This window comes from Lontra canadensis, unplaced genomic scaffold, assembly GCF_010015895.1.
Source record: "Lontra canadensis isolate GAN:19392208 unplaced genomic scaffold, GSC_riverotter_1.0 scaffold35, whole genome shotgun sequence".
Lineage (NCBI taxonomy): Eukaryota > Metazoa > Chordata > Mammalia > Carnivora > Mustelidae > Lontra > Lontra canadensis.
Genome location: NW_022631029.1, coordinates 5,853,869 through 5,868,263, shown reverse-complemented (window position 1 = coordinate 5,868,263; position 14,395 = coordinate 5,853,869). Strand labels below are relative to the sequence as shown.

The window sequence follows — 14,395 nt, the reverse complement described above, 5'->3', positions numbered from 1 at the left end:
CCCCCCCCCCCCCCCCCCCCCCCCCCCCCGCGCAGCCTCCGCCACGGGTGTGCGGAGCCGCAGAACGGAGCCCGCTGCCCCTGCCCCGGGACGTTTCTCTAGAGGCCGCGCCCCGGGTCGCCAGCGGCGGGATGTGAGTGTGGAGGGGACGGGGCCAAGGGAGCTCTGACATCGGGGCCCGGGAACGGAGCCCGGGACGCTGCCGCCGCTCCATTCTCTTCTCCGGGAAGCACAGACGTTATTTTTTCTGATCGGCCTGCCGGGGCGGGTGAACAGGGGCCCACAGCCGCGAAGCAGGACCTCTTCACCGGAGGTACCCCGCGCGCCCCCGGCCGCGGCGCTGTGTGTGCGCCCGCGCGACTCCCGCTTGGGCTGGACCGGGGTCCCTGGGGAGGCTGCTGGGCCGCCAGCCCCGCGCCCGGCTCGGCCGCCACCGCCCTCCTGCCCCGCCCCGCCCTCGCCTGGACCCCCAGCCTCGGGAACTCCCGAGTGGGTAGGTCCGTAGTGCTCTAGACCCGCCCCCGCCCCTGCCCGCGAGGGCTCGCGTCCCTCTCCCACCCTCCCGAGTCTCTCCCCGGGTCGGGGTCTCTCAGAGTCTTCGACCCTTCCAGACGCCTGCCCGGCCTCCCCAGCTCCGCCCCGGAGTCCACCGCTCCAAGTCGCCAGACCCGGGGCTCAGCCGGGACCCCCGCTCCCGAGGCCCGCCTCCTTCTCCACCCCTTCACAGCCCCAAACACTCCCGGCGGGCGGGCTCTGGTCCACCGGGGACCCTCAAGTTGGGGGAGGAGCGGGAGGAGTCTTTGGGGGCAGGGGCGGGGTGGGGCGGGGTTACGTGCTCCGCCTGGGGAGGGGATGCTGTTAGCGCTTAGAGGAAGGGGTCTGAGACCCCAAGTCCGCCACCTTTCAGGATCACGCAGAGAAGCTGAGATGCTGGGAAGGCCTGGGATGCCTGGAGTCGAGGGCTTTCAAGGATGGTCAGGAGGAAGCTAATGTGACTCTTGGGGCCCTTGGATATATTATCTGGGCTAAGTGGCAGTCCCTGCTCACCCACTTACCGGTTGTGTATCCTGGGCAGGACGACTTCCTGCTGTCTGGGCCTCAGTTTCCTCATCTGTAAATCGGGGACTTGACCAGCTGATTCAAAGGGCGGTTTTAACTTTACTGTTTTAGTGCTGCGGAGTGTGGGTGTCCAAAACCCATGGGCTCTGTGGGCTCCCCAGACTCAGCCTGTGGAAATTGAGCTCCTCACAGCCCCCAAACCAGCCCCCACCCCATCTCAGGGATGGTCCCTACCCTTCATGTGAATGGATCTGCAAGCCTAAGGCCTAAGGCCCCTGGAATCCAGCTCTAGTCAGCTTCTCTGGCAGCCCACCTTCCTCCAGGCCCAAACCCACCCATCTCCCATACACAGTTGTCTGCTTTCCTATGAGTCGGTGGCCACATCCTCCTCTGTGCCCCACTACTTTCAAGTTTCTTGCCCAGGTGATTAAGGACGATGCTGTGTGAGGCAGTTTCCTCCAGAGGTGACACTCCCCAACAGGTATTGTCCTCTCGACTCCCGGCCTGCTCCTCATGTTCACTCCCCTGCCCTTGCCTTTGGAGTTTACTCTGCTGGGATCATGGTTCTCTGCCTGGTGTAAAGAACATCCCTCCCTCTTTTTTTGTGTGTGACCCCATCTCTTCCACTACTTGGGGGGGCTGTGAATTGGGGGCTACCCCCTGTGGTGTGTGGATTACTTGGGAACAGGGACAGAGGATCAGGTACCCAGAGAACATCTGTGGTTCTTCAGTGTTACATTTTGATGGTCTCTGTTTTATGTCTCTGTTTCCAAGCCATTCTACTCTGTTTTATGGCTTTATGACTGATTACCCCTGCCCTGTGGTGATAGGAAAAGAACATTCACGAGTCACTGGGGCAACTGGGGTAAAACTGGGGACTGATGTAGGGAGTCCTCAGATCTGATACCAGAAAGCTTGAGATTGGGAAACAAACAGTATTTGTAGTGGGGAGGACCAGGGTGGGGGGGGGAGTGGGTAGGGCTGCAGAGAGGGCTCCAGTGGGCTGTGGGGCCCTTAAGGGTGCTCTTCTAGCTGTAACGCATGTGCCTCACCCCAGAGCTCCCTGCTGGATAGTCCAGAACTGTTGGCTGAGGCAGATACCCTAAGGCACCTCCTGGACCCTGGTTAAAGTGCCACCATGGGGATTGGGTGTCACACATTAACTGGTAGCACCCCAGTGCCTGGCAGAGCCAGCCAGCCTTTTTGTCAGACAAGCCCCAGGGCCCCAAGGGTCAGTTTCTGGTCAGTTTCAGGTTAGTTTCAGGGACTTTTGAAAAGGCCTGATTGGAGGGAGGGAGTCCCCTATGGGGACACCCATCTGTAATGGGGACCTAGGAGGAAGAGCCAAGATCCCTGGAGCTCAGAGCTGGAGCAGGGTCTGGGCTCTGGCCCAGTGGCCCTAAACTGGACTCTGCTGCTGTGAGTAGGGGTCTGGCAAAGCTATACAGACCCTAGAGCCAGGGTGGGCCCCAGACTCAAAAAGGAAAGACAGAGGCTCAGCTCTCAGTCCTGCAGCCTGGCCTCAAGACCCTCAGAACCCCTTGTCCCGTTCTGGGGGTTCTCTGGAAAAACTGGCCTGTAAACCCTCAACAGTTCATCTCCCATCCTTAGCCCCAAAGTCAGCTTAAATCCCCATCTCAATCCTAATTCCATCCTGAGCTCCGCCCCCCCCCCCAACCAATGTGGAGACTTTATCCCAGTCTGACCTCTAATCCCTGGCTGAACCCTGACCCCAGGCTGAGCCTCCACCAAGCCTTAATCCCAGACCTCTCTCTGGTTCCAGGCCCCTTTGGAAGATTTTCAAGGCAAGGGGCTGGTAGGGGAGGAGATGGCGAGGCCATCAGTGAACCGAGGTGCCACTTTTATAGCCATTTCGGCTGCTCATAAACACCCCCCACCCAGATGAGTCACTGGAGGCTCCCACAGCAGCTGGTCGGGCAGCCCCCTCCCCTTGCAGCAGGAAGCCTGGTTTTCTCACCTCTCAGGAAGGCCAAGGGAGGGAAGTTGGGGGCACAGGCGGCCGGCTGGGAGGCTCTGTCCGAGGCAGGGAGCACTCCGGGGGCACCTGGAGGTGTGGGCTTCCTGTCATAGACTCCCTCCTACAGTAATGCCAGAACCACAGACATCCCCATGTAGGCATGCCTTGTGGGCCCCACAGCGTCACACAGGTACACACACACACACACACACACACACACACAATGGGGTACCGTGGCCTTGCCTCGCCCCTCCCGGCTGCACTCGCGTCCCAGGCTTGCCTTGGACCCCACTCACCTAGAGCCCACAAGGTCTTCCAAGCAGGGCCTGGAGACTCAGAGCAGGCTCAGGTTGGCCATGGAGAGGCCATGGATGGTTCTAGCAGCTTCTGGGGCTCAGGCCTAAGCAAGGATGTTGCTGCTAGGGACAGGAAAAGGCCTGAGTGAGAGCTTTTGGTTGAAAAGAGTAATTAGTTATTTTTTACCAAGCCCTGCACCAGCCCAGGACTTTGTCCCAGACCCCTAGTGGGGGAGAAGAGGCAGGTCCAAGTGTTCGGTGCCCTGAGCTGGGCCCTCCCCCACCTCCATGGGTGTGCTTGACAGGTGCCCAGGCCAGCTTGGCCCCTCCAGTGGGGGTGTGCCTCAGTGGTCCTCTCCTGGCCTCACCAAGCCTGTCTCCAGCTAACTCTCCTTCTATCTGTTCCTGTGTCCCTGTCTACTCCTCCTGGCTTTTCCATGTCTCAGAAATTTCAGGCCCCATGAGGTATGAACACAGCTACTGTGAGTGATTTCATTCATGTTTGGGACACCTGAAGAAATCGGATGGAGGCTCAGGGTAGCTCATACCCAGATCATAGGCGGAAAAACTGAGACCCGAGAAGGCCTCCCCTCTCAGTCCTGGGTACTAAGCGTTCCCAGGGCGGGGGACATGTGGGGACACTCATTCCAGCCAGCCCCTGTCCTAACCCTGCAGCCCCAAGGCCACTCTGTATCTGACCCCTTGCCCACTGGAATGTGGGCTCTTGGTGTAAAGCCAGCCAGTGACACCTGGGCTCAGGGTCCGCATATGCAGTTACAGGTCCCGGAGGCAGAGGGCTGTGGCCAGGATGACCTGCCTTCCTCCGTGGTTCTGTGGAATGGGCTGCAACAGAACCAGGGCTGGGGCCAGACACCAAGAGTGAGGATGCAGACAGAGGGAAGAGGCCCTGCGAGGTCCTGGCACCTCAGCCCAGCACCTGGAGACCCTGGCTGGAGGCTGCCCTTCCGCCGGAGCCCAGCCGGAGCCGGTTTGGGTCTGGAAGTCCCAGGCTCAGCCTGACGAGGTGTAATGATTCACGTGGCAGCTGCCGCTCAGCACATTCCAGTCAGAGCCCCTAGTGCCCGGCACGTGAGGCGGCGGGCCTCAAACCAGCCCCCAGCAGCTAGGGCACGTTCCTAGGGCGTCCATCCCTTGGGGGCCGCCCTTCCCCAGGTCTTCCAGGCTCCTGGGGAGGGCAACATACTTTACAGTTTCCAAAGTACTTTCTAGTACATTCCCAGGCTGGAGAGGAAGGCAGAGAGCCTGTCCATCTCTGGCCTCCAGGAGGGGGATATGAGGCTGAGGGAGTAGACCAGGCTGGCTGGGGGGATGGGGTACAGGGGAGTGGGGGCCTGGAGTGAGGCGATGACGAACAAGCATTTACGGGGTTCCTGCCCCCTCCCATGCTGGGCTGCTCCCAGGTGTGCAGCTCCAAGGGGGGTGCCCTGAGCAGATAGGCCATTCTGTGACCAGTGCCAGCGGGGGGACTAGATCTCAGCTTGACAAGTCAGTGGGCAATAGTGACCAAGGGGAAGGGACTCCTTTGCCCTCTCTCCAGCTTGTTACTTGCTGACCCTCCACTCTCGAAGCCTCTGCCTCCTCTGAGTCCCCACATGCTCCCTTGGGGGCCCTCACTGGCTGGGGGAAGTGGGAGGCTGGGGGCTGTTCTGCCCTGACCTGTGGGGTCCCCTTCCTGCTCATGGCCTTGGTTTCCTGATCTGCCATTAACAGATGGGCAGTTCAAGGTTTGAAGGGGCTCTGTCAAGGGCCCAGGTCCTTGGGGCTTGGAGGCAGACATGTGACTCTGAAAACCTGAAGTCCTCTCTGGACCCCCACCTTGTGGGCCGCCGATGCTCACCAGGCTGTGTTCCTGCAGTGAGCCCCAGCCCAGGGCTCTGAGGGGCGAGTCTGGCCCTCAGCTCCGGGGACAGGAAGTTGTATTTTGGTCCTGGGTCCTGGGGAAGGAGGCAGGGGGAGAATGGCAGCTCAGACCCAGTCATGTTTACTCGGGCCCGGCCCCCTCTGAGCTCAACAGGCCCATTCATTGGGAGCCCCATAAACCCTTCGGGGCTCCCTGAGGTTTAGAGCGCCTGGACGCCAGATCTGCCTGCTGCCCCCAGACCTGATGGGGAGGGGGTGAGGTGGAGATGGTCTCAATTGTGCCTCAGTTTCCTGACCTCTCCGTCGTCGGAGTCATGGTTGTGGCCTGTGAACACGACAGAGCAGTTGAGAAAATCGAAGGGGGCTCCATGGCTGTGTCCCATCACACCAGGCTTCTGAGAGAAGCTCCTCAAATCCCATGGCCTTCAAGGCAAGCCCGAGACCCCACACCTGGCCCTGGGGTGAGTGCGGATATGCATCTCGCTGGGTGGATGGAGTCCCTTGTTCTCTCCCGCATATGTGCCACTTTCAGGCTTCCCACTCTGCTTAACCAGAGGGGTGTCAGGTATCTGGAAGGGAGGCAGCGGTGGCTTTTGCTCAGTGGGAAGAACCATGGCTCGGGGGTCTGAGTGCTCCCCAGCTCCCTGGTGACCTTGGAATGGTCCCTTCTTCACTCCAGGCTTACCAGCCCCTCCCACCCCACCCCATCCCACCTATGTTGGTTGGTGTTGGTGTGGACATGCTCCCAAATTCTCCTGAGCCCTACGGTTCCCATGCTGGGCAGCTGAGTGGGGAGCTGGTGGTGGGGAGGGGCGGGTAGGAGCAAACCCTCCCAGCCCAGATGCCTCTTGACAGCGTCCCCGCTCGCCTGGGCAGCCTGACCGACCTCTCGGGACCCTGGTGGGGGGGCGAGAACGGAGTCTCCTTTCCCAGACGCCTTCCGGGTGGGGTGTGACTTCCCGCTCTAGTGGTTGTAAAATCCCCTGAAGCCTGGTGGGTCCCTGGGGGGGGGGTTGTCTGTGCCTCGGAATACCCCCTCCCAGGCGTGTTTGACACGTGTTTCCGCCTCTCCCAGCATGGGCTCCCGCTGCTGCTATTTATAACTTTTAAGAGCTCCTGCCGACTGCAAAGTTTTCTTAAACTCAAAATATCACCGAGGTCCTGGGCACGCGTTCCAGAGGCCGGCTGGGCCCTGCGGTTTGAAGGGACAGGGGGCCAGGAAGGAAGAAGCAGAGGGAAGGGGGTCAGCTCAGACACTGGGTTCTGGCTGGGGGCTAGGGTGGGGAGACCTAGGGCCGGGGACCCCTAGGTCGTGATGCTGGGCCCTGCGTGGATTAGAGGGCTGCTCTACGTGGGTGGTCCTTGGTCAGGCTGGGCCATCTGAGGACGGCTGGGCCATCTCTCTGGGCCTCAGTTTCCTCCCATGCCTCAGAGGACACCAGCCCGGTGAAGCAATGAGTTGGCAATGACACTGGGAACATCTCGGGCTGGGACCTGGACTGTGTCTGTCCAGCTCTCCAGCGCCCGGCACAGAGCCTGGCCCAGAGGCGCCGTGGACGTTGGCTGAACTGGCCAGAAACGGGAAGCACTTGGGGAAGTTTATAAAACTGTGTGTGGGAGAGCGATGTCCAGGGAGGGGCAATGGCATGCCAGAGGTCACCAAGCTCATTCAGACCACGTACCCAGGTTTTCCCAACACCCAGGGGCCGGTTGGCTGTGAAAGAGGCTGAAGGGCCCCGACGGGGGACCCGTGGGTCTCCACCTTGGAGGAGGTTCCAGATGACAGAAGAGTGGCTGTGCGTAAATCGGAGACCTTCCCAGAGCTGGAGGGGCCCTGGCAGCTGGTTGGGACCAGGGAGGGCTGCCCAAAGTACGTAGTATGGATGTAGCCCCTGACTGGCTTGGGCCGCCTCTCCGTGTCTGGGGCTCCTCTGCAGTTTCAGGAGTCCATGAAAAGCTCAAACCCCAGCCCCAGAGTCAAGCTGCAGGTGGCTGGAGCCCAGATCTCCAAGGGGAGACTGAAGCCTGGGAGGCGGCGGGTGAGGGGTGGTTGCTGTGGGGAAGGTGCACCCTAGTCCTCCAGCACAGGCCAACCGCACTGTGGCTGCTGTCCTCATGGGGGTGATGGGGGTGGGGAGAATGGCACGTCCTTTCTCTGGACCTCAAGGTCAGGCGCTCGGGGCGGAGGTGGCCAGGGCTCTTGGCAGCCGCAATCAATGATTTCTCTCCGCGCGGTCGCTGACCCCAGACTACTGCAGCCGTGAGAGGGCCGGAGGACTCGGCTGGGGTAGGAGGGTGCAGATGGGGTGGGCTGCAGGAGGGGCCAGCTTATGGCCCACCCAAGCCAGGGGGCCAGAACTCCCAAAGGCAGGGGTGGGGCTTGCTGTCAGGCCACGCTCCTGGGGCTAAAGAAAGTCCCCCGCTCCTCCTTGCTTCTCTGCAGTCTTGGATGAGCCCTGTATCCCGCAGAATTTCCCCTGATTGTTCCCTTGTTGACCTGGCTCTGAGCTCCAAGCTCCAGCAGACAAACCCCAGCCTTCTGCAAGGCCCCCGAGACCTGGGCTGGGGGCGAAGGTTGGTGCGAGCGGGGGATGGAGGAGACTCAGGCCCAAGCCTGCCTCCTTCTGACTGTGTTGGGGGGACTGCGTGCCTTCCAAGCTGACCCAAGACCCCACCCCATTGGGCAAGTGGGTGCCCCGAGGTCTCTGGAGGGGAAGCGGCTCCAGGAGTCAGTGATGAGATGGGAGGGGTGACAGATAACTAACCCCAGGCCCAGCACGTCATGATCTGCTATCAACGGTGATGCTTTGAGGTCCTCTAACGTCCCAACCATCTCTCTAAAGTGGCTTCCCCGTTAGCGCTGGCTCGGAAACCTCAGGCGGCTCCCTGCAGCGGAGGGGCTCCGGTCCAGCTGCTACAGAGAGCTGGGGGCCTGGCGTTGCCCCTCTCCACGTGTTCCGGCCCCTGCGCTGGAGCGTCTCGGGGCTGGTTTGAGGGGTCACTCTGCATTTTGGGGCATCTGTGAGTCGCCCATTCTGCTGTGTTCTACCTCTTCACTCCCAGCCCTCACGGCCAGCCCGATGAAGACTTGCCTGTCCCTCAGCCACCCCTCTTTCCCTTTGCCTCCACCCCTGCCTGCTCTGGGGTCCCGGATCTGGGAAAGGAATGGGTCGGGAGACTTCCAGAGAGTCCTTTCCCACGAGAGCCGAGCTCTGACCCCCGTGCTTATCTGGCTGGAGTGCGCCAAGAATAACACAGATGCTAAGGCTTGCGAGCCCCAAACCTGGGGACGCTGACCTCCCCAGGCCCAGCTGCTGTGCTCTGGCCTCTATTTTCCCTCTGTGAACAGGGTAGGGGGTGGAGGATAGCCCTCCAGGGGGCCAGGGAGGAGGCAGGGAAATGATCCCAAACACCTGGACACACACATTCACACTCACACTCACATGTACTCACATAAGCTCCCGGCCCTCCCCCGGTGGGCCTGCTGTGGTTCCCTGATTTCTCTGGTCTCTCCTCCCTCCCACGGCTCCTAATTCCCACCCCGGGCTCTTTCCGTACCAGCGAGTGACCTCGGAGTTGTGATGTGTTAGGTGTGTGTGTTTACGCAAAGGCATGTGAATGTGTGTACATATGCGTGCAAAGGGCACATGTGTGCAACTGTGTGGATATGTGTGCACAGGCATGCATACATGTGTATAAATATTTGTGCAAAGTCGTCTATATTGCATGGGGATTTATGTTTAAAGGTGTGTGCATGGGCCTGTGGTCGCTCTCGGTGCAAGCACCCATGGGCTGGGCATGCGTGCGTGTGCACGCACACACACACATCACTGTGATTCCTGTTGGCCCCGGAGTTGGTGAGAAGAGACCAGATCGTGAGGGGAGTGTCCAGGCCCCAGTGTGTATCTCCAGACAGACACAGATACATAGCAGGAGCAGGTTAGCCTGACTCCAGCATTTCTGAGCATGTGTGTGTGTGTGTGCATGATGTTTTAGACAGGGTAGGCGGGTAAATATATAAATATCCACACAGGCAGGTAGTGGAATTGACCCTGACTATTCCTGGCTGGGGGCTTGGGCCATTTTTAATGCATTCCACACCCTGGGCCACAGAGGGTGTTTGTGTGGCCACTGGAGGCAAGGACACAGCTGGTGCTGGGTGGAGCGGGGTGGGGACAGCCCTGGGTCTCATGGGGCCACCACAGCAAGGGGATAGGGAAGGAGGCCCTCCTGGGCACCGTGGCCTCTTCTGCCATCACCACCATCACCACCTTGTCACCTTCCTGCCCTCACCTCCATCACTGCCATCCCTGTCCCCTGCCCTGACCGCATTCCAGCCTCTGCCCCTTCTCCTGTGGCTGCCCAGGCCCACCCTGTCTTCCTGCCTCCGGGTCTGGTGCCCCCTTCTTGTGCACTTTGGGCTGCTGGAGGGCAGGGCTGAATCTGCTTCCTCCTCGGCTCAGAGCTGAGGGTCAGGGCTGGAGGGCCGTGCTGTGCACACACCTTGTCTGGGCTCCAGGGGCCTGCGTCCAGCGGCTCCTTTTGTCTCTGGCTGGCCTCGCGACCCTCCCTCCCTGGTCTCTGAATCTGTCCCCATCTCTGTCTCCGTGTCTCATCTCTGGTCGGTCGTGGTCCCCGTCTCCAGTTTCCCATGCGGGCCCGGGGTGTGAGGGTGGCCGGCGGGAGGGAGCCGGCTCCTCCTCCAGCCAGAGGGGACTGTTTGCCTGAGACAGTTGGTCCATCCAGTCAAACAACCACCCAATTCAGACTCCTCGTCTGACTGACGGGTTTTTTTTTCCCCTGCTAAATTTACTCTCCTTTTTGACTGAATTGGCCATTCAACAGAGGTTGTGTCCACATACCCCTACCCCACCCCGTGCCAACAGATGAACATTCTCCCAGATGGCTGTGCACCCAGAGCCAGGAGCCCCTGCACATGCTCACACACACGCATGTGCTAACAGCCTCACGGGACACACGTGAGCACACGGGACGGCGCATGTCTTCACATAAATTCACACCTCCTGCCACGGTGACAGGGTCCGTCCGCCCTCAGACCTATTCTGGCGAACCCTTGGGGAAATGGGCCCGGGGCCAGAGCCCCCCGCCCCACAGCCTGGGCCGGCCACGACCCCTCCCCGCCGAGGCCAGCGCGGGTCCCAGCCTCCTTCCTGCACCCTCGACCGGTCTTGGTGGGGCTTCTGGTCACCTCGGGCCGCCGCTGAGCCCCTGCAAGCCTCAGAAGCAGCTCCCAGACCCTGATCCTAAAAGGGGACTCTTTTTTTTTTCTTCCAAGGACAATAAATATTTGCTCTTTGGGAAACGGCTGGTGGGAGGGTACAGGGTTTGGCCCAGTGGCGGGAATGTCAAAGGTAGTTTAGGGAGGCCGCAGGCCACTCTGGGGAGGGGCTGGGCGGCACCTCGGCCCGTTCCCTCGGGCCCCTGCCTCGGGCCCTGTTTTCTCCATTCTCTGGTTCAGCACATTGGCGCCCCTCTTCCTGTCCCCCCAACCGAGACCCCTCAACGCCCAAACTCACCCCTTGAGATCCTTTCGGCTCCCGTCACCCTCGTCAGCGCCCACCCCTTTGCCCCACACTCAGGATGCTTGGCCCCAACTTACAGTCAGACTCATTGGACTAAATAAGGGGTCCAGTTTCACGGATGTATTTTCAATCCCTCTTTAGACCCTGCAGCGGAGGACAGGGCCGATGCCCCCCAGGGCCAGGCCACTCAGAACAGAGCGAGCCCCTCAGACGGGAGCCCTGAAGTCAGAGCTACACCTCCCTTCTGTAGAGGACCAAGCCTGGCCAACAGTGTCCCCCATCCTGTCCTCCCATGAGGCACTGGTCCCTGGAGCCTTCTGCCTGCCCAGCCCTCCCTCATGCTCAGTTGGGCTCCCAAATATAGCGGCCGTGGCCACAGCCGGCCAGGACACCACAGCCCCAAGCGTCAGTCCTGGGCAGGGATCAGAGGGGCAGGAGCTGATTATAGGTCCCTGGGCCAAACCCAGGCCTTGCCTGCCAGCCCGCTGGGTCCTGCCACCCCCACCCCAGAACCACAAGGTTGGAGCATCTGGTCCCCGTCAGCACAGTGGGTAGAGGGAGGGGCCTGAGGGTTGTATTTGGCCTGCCGAGGACAGAGTTGTCTGTGTGTGGTGTGGGGGTGGCGAGGATGGGCTGGGGCTCCGGGATAGCGACTGTCACTGGGCCGTACCCGTGGCCATTGTACAGATGGGGAAATGGAGGCCCAGAGGAGCCAGGACCAGCCTGGGTCACAAGAGCCGTGCCCTTGGCCACGCCTTCCCATCCTTCAAGGCCTGGAGCTATGCTCCGGGAAGCAGGCCACATCCTGTTGGTGGCATAGCGGCCTTGCTGGGAAGTCCTCCTCAGAGTCAGACTTTTGTCCAAGGATCCAGGACCGTGGGATGGTGCAGAAATTCCTCTCTTCCTGGTCCTCGTGGTTGCCTCATGCCACCTCTGGCCAGAGTGGCTGAGCAGCTCCTGCCCATTCTGGGGCCTCGGTGCCCCTATCTGTGCAGCTGGGCGGGAGCTGAGGGCCCTGCCTGGGGTCCGTGCTTGTGGGCCCCCACCATATGGCGGTGGTTTCACATCCATGTGGGTACACACACGTGCCCTGGTAGGTGAGCTGCCGCCCACGGGCCTGCCCGCGCCTGGACAGGGTCCCCAGGACCTGCTGCACAGCAACACTTGACCTACTTCTAAGGCTCTGGGTCTGGCCCAGGCCGCGTTCTCGACTCCTCCGGGAAGTGTGGGCCTGTATCCCAGCCCCGAGGCCTTGGGCCAGGAGGGGCGGTCTGAGGCGGGCCAGGGCAGCCTGTGGAGCCTGCGGCCAGGGGGACAAGAGCCCGACCCTCCTTCCCTGCCTCTGGCTCCCGGGCCCAAAGGATGGCCAGGCCCTAACCATTCCTCCCTCCCCTCATCCTCCACCACCCCCTCCACGTGGCCACCATATTCTGAGCTCCCCAAATTGGCTCTGACGGGATGAGGGACATTCCTCATGCCCCTCAGAGGAACACTACCAGGAAGGTTTGCCAAGCAATCACCCCCGCTGTTCGCCAAGGGTTTACCCTCACCCCTTCCCCGCCCTTGTCTACACAGAGCCATAGACAGTGCTGGTCTGGAAGGCCAGCAGTCCTGTCCTGGGTCCTGGGTCTTGAGTCCTGGATCTGGACTCTGGGTTTAGGATCCTGGTCCTTGGCCTAGGGTCTTGGGTCTGGAGTCTGGATTTAAAGTCTGGGTTTGGCATCCCGTGTGGGGTCAGGTTCCAGGCTTTAAGTCGGGGGTTCAGATCCTGAGACCGGAGTCTGGAGTCTGGGTTTGGAGTTCCAGGTTCCAGGTCTGGAGTCTGGGTTCTGGGCTGGGATCCTGGGTTCTGGGGGTTGGGTTTGGATCCAGAGCCTGGTTTTTATCCCTTTTACGCCCCCTGCTGGTTGGTCTTCAAGGTCAAGTCGCTGTTGAGACTGCGGGGGTCACCCTGGCCTTTTCAGGCTAGTGAGAAGAACCTCACCCAGGGGGTGGGAGTGGCAGGCAGGGTAGGCCTGGGTTGAGGTGGCAGCCACTGCTGGCTGTGCTGCCATCCCGGGGTGCCCCTTGCAGTGACCCAGACTCTAGCCAGTCTGCCAGCAACCCTCCACCCCATCTCCCCGACCCCACACCATGGATAGAATTTGGCAATGGGTCCCATTCCCCCTGTAAGAAGTGGGTGAATTGAGATGTTTGGGACATTTGCTCATCCCACATTTATTGAGCGCCTACTGTGTACCAGGCTCTGCTGGAGACTCTGGGGATATGTAGCTGTGGAACAACAAAAACTCTTCCATTCCTCCAGGCCAACTGACACTCATGGGAGGGAGGGCAGCCACCTAAGTAACAAGGTAAGAAACATTTCGTTTCAGGGTGCATAGGGCTGAGGAGTCAGGGTGGGAGACAAGACAGAGGGAGCGAGCCGGGGTAGTCTGAGGAGGCTTCTCAGAGGAGGTGACATATCACTGAGACCAGGGGGTGCCCAGGAGCAAGCCATGGCCAGGGTCCCAACCCAAGGTAAGACTGGAAGGAAAGAGCCTATGCAAAGGTATCAGGGCTGGAAATAACCTAGAAGGAGGCTAGTGTGGCCAAGTGTCTTCTGCCTCTATCCCTGGCCCCTCAGAAGTCAGGGCCCCCATCTTCCCTGGTGTTCTTCTTGGACGGGGAGAGAGGGTGCTCTGGAATGTGGGACTTGTGAGTCTGCATCAGACTGGGTCACCACTCAGATGCTGGAGCTGGAGGAACAAAAGGGGTAGTAGCACCCAGACCCCTGCCGCTGCCCCCAGGCTCTCCGGTCCCCTCAGGCCCTGCCTCAGTCTTGCCTGCTGGTTGTCATTCCCGAGGGGCACAGAGCTTAGCCTGGGACTTGGGGGAGAAAAGAGAGCGAAGCCTTAGGGTGGCCTGCCCTTACTGCTCACTTCCTGCCCCTCCCTCTCACAATGCCCCGCCCCCTGCTCACCTGCCTGCCCACCTGTGCACCCCACCCCCACCCCTTGCTTCTGGCCTCAACTGGCAGGAGAGGGGGCTGATTTTTTGGCAGAGCCCCTGGGGGGGCCGGGCATTAGTTCTAGGTTGGGAGTGGTCCTGCAGGGCGAGTTCTGGGGCCCTGCTTCTCCCTGGAGCCAGAGCTCACCCTCTCCATCTGAGCCCTGGGGAGGGAGCAGAGGGTGGCCCTGTGCGGCGTGTCCCCACTGCAGGACCACATCTGCCCTGGGCATGAGGGAAGGGGACCCAGAAGCGCCCCTCCCCCATATTCCCCCAGGCAGAAGGGATGGCGCTGTGTGGTTCTGACTGGCCATGTGGGCCTGCCCACCCCGTGGCACAGACCTGACGGCTGGGGCTCTGGAGGCCCTCGCCACTCACCTGCCCTAGTTCAAGCTGGTGCTGGGTGGCTTCTGGAGCGTGGCAGTTATGTGTGGAGGAAAGACACGAGATCAAAATCTGGGGGACCCTGAGTGTGTCCTTTGCCTCGGGCCTCGGTTTCACCCATGACAAATGCAAGGGGGTTGGGTAATGTCTTGGCTGTGCCTGTGGGTGGCCGGAGTCCCCATGGGACATCCAGAGTCAGTTATGTCGAGGGCCAGCGGGCCTGGGCAATAGGGCTGCCCGGAGGCCTCTCTCTGTGTGTCCCCCTCTGG

The 14,395-nt window shown here is 60.9% G+C and overlaps 1 protein-coding gene across 4 annotated transcripts in view; it reads right to left on the bottom strand.

Moving 5' to 3' along the window:
- Positions 1–3,501, bottom strand: part of PTH1R (parathyroid hormone 1 receptor) — a 24,858-nt gene extending 21,357 nt beyond the window's left edge. Inside the window, exons 1-2 of one of the 4 annotated variants that reach the window (XM_032867863.1) lie at positions 3,334–3,501; positions 1,056–1,227 (exon numbers count right to left, since the gene is read on the bottom strand). The gene's annotated coding sequence lies outside the window, so the exon portion shown is untranslated. Of the gene's footprint in view, positions 1–1,055; positions 1,228–3,037; positions 3,055–3,333 lie in introns of those variants that run through there. The other 3 variants (XM_032867865.1, XM_032867864.1, XM_032867866.1) reach the window with 3 other exon arrangements.
- Between the last annotated feature and the right edge of the window lie 10,894 nt (positions 3,502–14,395).